We start from the raw sequence: 5,692 nt of genomic DNA, 5'->3' as shown, positions 1-5,692 counted from the left end.
GTTATGTTTCCAATGCTATTGGGCGAGTGGCGCCGTGAGGTCCAGAATTAAATACACCCACGATAAAGTCAAGGGGGCACGTCTAACAGAACTTCCTAGTAAAGCAACGAAATGCCATTGATGATGATGATGATGTTACGTTATCTTCGATTTTTTTTCTCCCATCATCAAAGGTCACAATTGCTGTTAGGTTTGATTAACCTATTATGTAAGGAATAGTTGTTAAAAGTGTGTTAAATACGAAGTATATTTTAAAGTAATATACGAAATATATTGGTATTTAATTTAAAGATGGATGTGTGTATAACAGCAACAAGATAAGAAAATGAATATATATGAACTCATTTAACTAGTTACCTTTCGACATACCAATTGTAGTTATTAAAGAAAGTTCCAAACCGTATGTAGAAATGTGATGGGTGCTCATTATACACTGTTAAAGTTGGGTTTATATATATATATATATATATATATATATATATATATATATATATATATATATATATATATATATATATATATATATATTAAAGTCTCCTTTTACCAACTATGGGTTAATCTGTACTGGGCCTAAAGTTTAACGTGGGCTCTAAACCACGGTCTTCAGCATTAAGCCTACCGACTGGCGAGTGACCAACTTTAGACATCATCCCAGAAGACATCCGGTCTTACCCAGCCTGGTTACTGGCGTGACGGGGATCACTTTCCTTGTCGGATTTTACACCCTTGCCTAGAACATTCACAAATTTTAAACAATCACAAACATAAATTTACGACTATGTCCCAGCAGGATTCGAACCCGCGGCTATCGCAACAGTAGGAGGACCGTCCCATCGCCTTTACCACTGCGCCACCAAGCCGGCTATATATTGTTAAGATGTAATATTGATTTAGTTAAAGTTTTGTGGTTTTTAAAGTCACTGCGCTGTATTAAAACAGTTATAAGTTGTTTTCATTGATATCTCTCCGGTGCATTTTTTGTTTTTTGGGTGGAGAACTTAGCGATTATTAGACACTCCTTAAGAGGCGTTGTCGCTAATGTTAATAATAGCAACACAAATCCAATCAATGAGTAATTTTTATTATATAGTATATATTTAGTTCACTGGTATAACTTAAGTTTACGTTTAAGTTAACTAATGTAACTGTATAATATATTTGTCACAACATCCTGTTCTTTTCATAAACTCAAGAAGTTCACTGTTTTCAGTGTTGTTGTTATGTAGCGTTTTAGCATTCACATATTAGGTAAATCATTATGCAGCGCTCTTTACTACCGAAAATTCATTACCAGTTTTTCGGAAAGAAACTATATAATTTTCAATAAAAGAGAAAACTTTATTTATTCAAAGTATTGGTCATTTGATTCTAAACACCTTGTCCATCTTTCAGGTAATTTATAGATGCCATCAAAAAATATTTGTCAGTTTCTAACTTCTTCGAAATTGGCAAAGTGTTGATTCGCAAGCGCGTATCCCATTGGTACAAAAATTTGATAGTCAGACAGGACAAGGTCTGGAGAGCATGGAGGTGCGATCCAAGTGCTTTCAACGCTTCCTGTGCCAGTTTTGCTTTATGAGACGCATTATCGTGCTATAAAAGCACTTTACAGTATCTTCGGGTCCATTCTGAACGTTTTTAGATCAATGCATGGTTCAAATTGATCATTTGTTGTCGGTTGCGATCACTATTAACTATTTCGTCAGGCTTCAACACTATGCCACTCTGGTCCCACCGAACACAGAGCATCGTCTTGCGACCAAAACGATTTGGCCTTGGAGTGAATAGACCGGTTTCGTCAGGTGATAACGATTAATATAATGATTTTATAGAATGATTTTTTGCGCTTATAGTTTTCAAAATAAATCCACTTTTTATCACACGTCACTATTCGATGTAGAAATGACTTCCAATCAAAGCAATATTGCACAGACGGTTATTCGATTTACCATTTGCCTGTCACTGAATTCATGTGGCGCCCATCTCCCCATCTTTTGAATTTTCCCCTTAGTTCGTAGTCGGTCTCTAATCGTTTCTTGGGCCACATTTAATGCTTCTGCTAATTGTTTTTGAGTTTGGGTTGGGTATTCATCCAATAACTCTTGCAGTTTCGCATCTTTCTATCAGTAAACTATGAAAGAGGTTATTTTCTTTTGATTAAATAAGAAAAGTAATGCGTATCGAAAATGCATATTTTCATGCACAAAACATGACAATTTCAAAGAGGTATAAATGTATGACGGTGTTATTTTCGCAAAATGTAACATGTATGGCTTTGAAACTTGGTGTCAGTGACATCTGTTAGATACAACCAACAACTGTTACAATAAAACGTAATGATTTTCCGGCACATCTGGTACTGACTTGATTGCTGTCATTGATGTTATCAATCTTTATTCAATATCGTAATTCGTTATTTTATACGGTATTTATTTTACTTTTTTATATTATACTTTTTTGTATTTACTGTTGTTAATTTATTGTGTCCATATTTATTCCATGTTTATATTTTTATATTATTTATGCAATTACTTGTATAAATTTACAGTAAACACTAACTCTAGTTGTTGAACTCAAGTTCCAGAAATTGTTGGTTCGTTAATTAATAAAAATATGTTCATTAGGGTTCTATTCCAAAGTATTAAGATATTACAAAAATCTGAAATTATTTTATCCCCAAGCTTACACTTATATATTAGATCAAAAAATTTGTTGGTCCCTGTGTCTTATAGCTATACTTAATTTTATATAGCTTAAATAATACTGAACAGGAAACGTTTTTCTGTTTTAACTTTTTTTAGAATCTGAAAAGCAAAAACAGAAAGGTAATATGTATTTATATGGAGACATTTTCAGCTTGCCACTAGCCTACTAGTTTTTCTTGATGTTAAGTATTTTTGATTTTTTTCTAATCATCAAAGGCCATCAACTACTGTTAGATTAGAGCAACCTGTTATATAAGGATTTGCCGTTAAAAGTGTGTTAATTAAGTTATGTATTTTCAATCGCTGGACATAGTTGTTTGTTTATATCGCTGAAAATAATACTGCGTATAGATAGAGAATAATATACAGGCTTTAAGAAAATATGAACATAATTCAGCAATCTTCTTTCTTCAATTAAGAAATTATGATAAGATTGGAAAGAGTATTTAATCTGGAAATATGATATACCATAATTACTGTTTGTATATGTATCTAGTCTGTAGCAATGTAATTTATAAGCAATATGGAATAAAAATGAATACCATTAAAAAAATTAAAGGTGAGTTATTAAGTAAATAAAACATACATGAACATTTATATTCGTTTCACTTCCACCACTATCTTTTTGTTATTCAGGCTTTGTAGTTGTCGCTAAAATTTGGAAATGTATTATTAATTTTCAATCTACTTATTTTACTTTTCATTGGAGTTTTTAGTAGTTTCTAAAACAAATTTAATCACTATATTATATTTTTTTGATATTTTTCACAACTGGTTTATAGGAACAACGTATCTTTCACATTGTTATTCGAGGCATCAGGGCCTATACGTATTAGCTTTTTATAAATATTATATTATAATGTTTACCCTACTATGATAATTTTCTACAAGGCGATCTTTCTATAGCATACTGGTGGCAAGTATCACTGACTATTCATTATTTTTCATTTAGTCCATGACACTGTTACTTTTGCAATTACGTCTTTTAGATATTAAGCGTCTCTTGCTCAACAAGTATAATCACTGGAATATTGGTCACTACAATCGGGTTGTATATCAGTCTATACTTAAAATAAAGTTTCCAAGGATCAAATACTCAAGTTAAGTAGTTTTCCGGTGAGAATATTGTGTAATATATGTATGTATAAATGCATAATTATATAAGAAGGTACATACCTTACCAACCCAAATCTATCATTCTATAAATTATATCGATGATAATTTTCCTCTTTATAGCACAGGTGTAGTTTTGATTTATTGGCCTCAATAAATTCAAACTGTTTTACTTAGACACAGAAAAAGTTGGCATATATTATTTCAATGGTGTTGTAGATGGAAATCTACTTCTCATGTACTACTCAAAAAATTCCTATAACGGTTGAATTATGTCAATATTTCCGATTGTGCTTGCCAGGAAAGACAAGAAAGAAACATGGCGGTGTTTGCAAGCAACATGCTAACCATAGTAAGAACTCCATCATTGAGGATATTGAGATATTTATTCGCATTAATCTGGAGGGTGATATCAATGAAAGGACTAGCTGAATACCATAATATTTCCGCCCAAGTGATAAAGGGACCCCTCTCATGTCTGAGTTCTACTCTCAGCAGACAGTTTAGATCATAGACTTATTTTGGGGTTCTCCATACATGAACCCGGTCGTTATTACGAAACAATCTAAAAGATTATTCTTTGGACCATACTACATTTATCTAATCATTAAATGCCCTAAGTTTCGAAACATAAATGCATTTAGCTTTGTGAAGCTCCTATCATACTGTTTTTATCAAAAAGTATTATTTAAGTAATTGTTGAGCTCTGCTGTAATCGTGTATAGAGTCTTCTTAATATTCAGTTATAGAGCAAAGCGCGAAGTGGTCACTACAGTTAGAAACCATCTTTGAAAGTATTCAAATTCTATTTTGCTTTCTTGGGCAAGAATTTTGACCATTTTCTTTATAAATTGCAACTGAATGAAGATACCAACTTCAAATATTTATTTTCATGAACTCTGAAATACAATGAAATGAAACAGTCAATGTAAAGGCCACAAAAACTTCTAATTTACTTTAAATTGCTTTTTATTTTATAGAAAGAAGTGGCGACTTTTTGAACGGTGATACAAAATGACACATAGCCTTATTCCTTCAAATGGACTGTCCGTTTGTTATGTAATACAATTTTGTTGTGGTTACTTATTTTCTTAATTTGTTCATATATGTAAAATAGTCTAAATTAAACATGAACATGTTGCTTGTTAAAATAATTTCCGCTCTCTTTTCATATTGTTTCGTAATTTTTATCGACGTATTGTAGCGATAACGATACAACGTTAATCGATATTGCCTGATCTAATAATTTAAGTCGTTTGTAACACTTTTATATAATTTATACTAATATGTAATATTGCCTCATTTATCGACCAACAAATTAACACGTGACGTAATCAATTTTAAGAAGCCTTAAAAACTCTTATTAAACCGGAAAAAACGCGCATACTGTTTTGGCCAACGTACTCGGTTCACAATATAATCGATTAATTTCACTTTTCCTCGAATGTAAATTATCGGTAAGCGCGCTAATTTGATTTGTGATTTGGTGTAATACGCCCGTTGTTATTCTTGTTACTTACTTATAAAGGTCAATGTCAGAGCTGTTAGCTTTCACTGAACAAAGTTGATCAATCGCTAAGGTTATTGTATAAGCTACGAACAAAGCCGCGGTAGTACTGCTCTTTAAGATAATGCACTGCCAGGCAGGAATAGTTGACAATATTATTTCTATTTCTACTTATGTAATACAAGGTAGGATTGAAATGTGTTGTTCTTTCTTTGTGTTTCATATTAATATTCGATGCAGAAAAATATATAACGATTTTCTAGGAATCTACTAAATATATTGTATTCGTTTTTAATATAACCAGTTTTTCAAATTAGGTATTTTTTTATTTCTTGAAAGTAACACATACAAAATGTAGCAAAATATT

The 5,692-nt window shown here is 31.8% G+C and overlaps 1 protein-coding gene across 2 annotated transcripts in view; it reads left to right on the top strand.

Annotated features, from left to right (window-relative positions):
- The window catches only part of Cep135 (Centrosomal protein 135kDa), a 50,693-nt gene that overhangs the window by 31,152 nt on the left and 13,849 nt on the right, over positions 1–5,692 (top strand). The window lies entirely within an intron of this gene.

This window comes from Rhynchophorus ferrugineus, unplaced genomic scaffold (assembly GCF_030347505.1).
Source record: "Rhynchophorus ferrugineus isolate W39M unplaced genomic scaffold, kcgeb_rfMv2 rfM3, whole genome shotgun sequence".
Lineage (NCBI taxonomy): Eukaryota > Metazoa > Arthropoda > Insecta > Coleoptera > Curculionidae > Rhynchophorus > Rhynchophorus ferrugineus.
Note: the sequence above shows the minus strand (reverse complement) of the source record. Positions and strands in the feature narration are given on the sequence as shown.